The 606-nt window shown below is 34.8% G+C and overlaps 1 protein-coding gene across 1 annotated transcript in view; it reads left to right on the forward strand.

Moving 5' to 3' along the window:
• LOC119594812 (alpha-amylase-like) overlaps nucleotides 1-606 on the forward strand; it is a 15786-nt gene that overhangs the window by 886 nt on the left and 14294 nt on the right. The window lies entirely within an intron of this gene.

Here is a 606-nt window from a genome sequence, read left to right on the forward strand (position 1 = left end):
TGATATGTTACAGTATACGAAGAAACGAAATTCAGAAGTTAGAAATATCACTCACAGACGTCGATTAAAGTGACTCTTTACATTATTTAAAATTCTTCGAATTCTGTCTCTGCTCACGGCTTGAAAGATTTTATTTTATGATGGCTTTTCAGATATATCATTACCGTATATTTTTTCGTGATCCATTATACATAAATATTTTACCTTTGGCAATATGTAAGGTAGGAAATAAACATAACAATACCTATAAGATATATTCCAAATAGATATTTTCCCATAAGAACTAATTTTACATTCAGTTATTCAACGTCCTGCGTTTAGTGATATTGTTTCAATGAGTAAGATATCAGCTCGCCATTCCCTCGGTATCTGACAATATAAAAAATCACAGTAGTTTTTTCTTTTTTGTTCTCTGAGCCTCCATACGCCCGACTCACTTGACTAAAAGGCTGGGCAGGGATTACACACATAAGTAAGCTAAAGGCAACTTTTCCATGAACAACTGCACTCGACGTAGATACTCTTTATGTTAACAAGAGTATACAGGAGAGCACAGAGGCCCATACCTGATATAGGAAGACACCCCTAGTTTACTTATGTCAGAGG

This window comes from Penaeus monodon, chromosome 34 (genome assembly GCF_015228065.2).
Source record: "Penaeus monodon isolate SGIC_2016 chromosome 34, NSTDA_Pmon_1, whole genome shotgun sequence".
NCBI lineage: Eukaryota > Metazoa > Arthropoda > Malacostraca > Decapoda > Penaeidae > Penaeus > Penaeus monodon.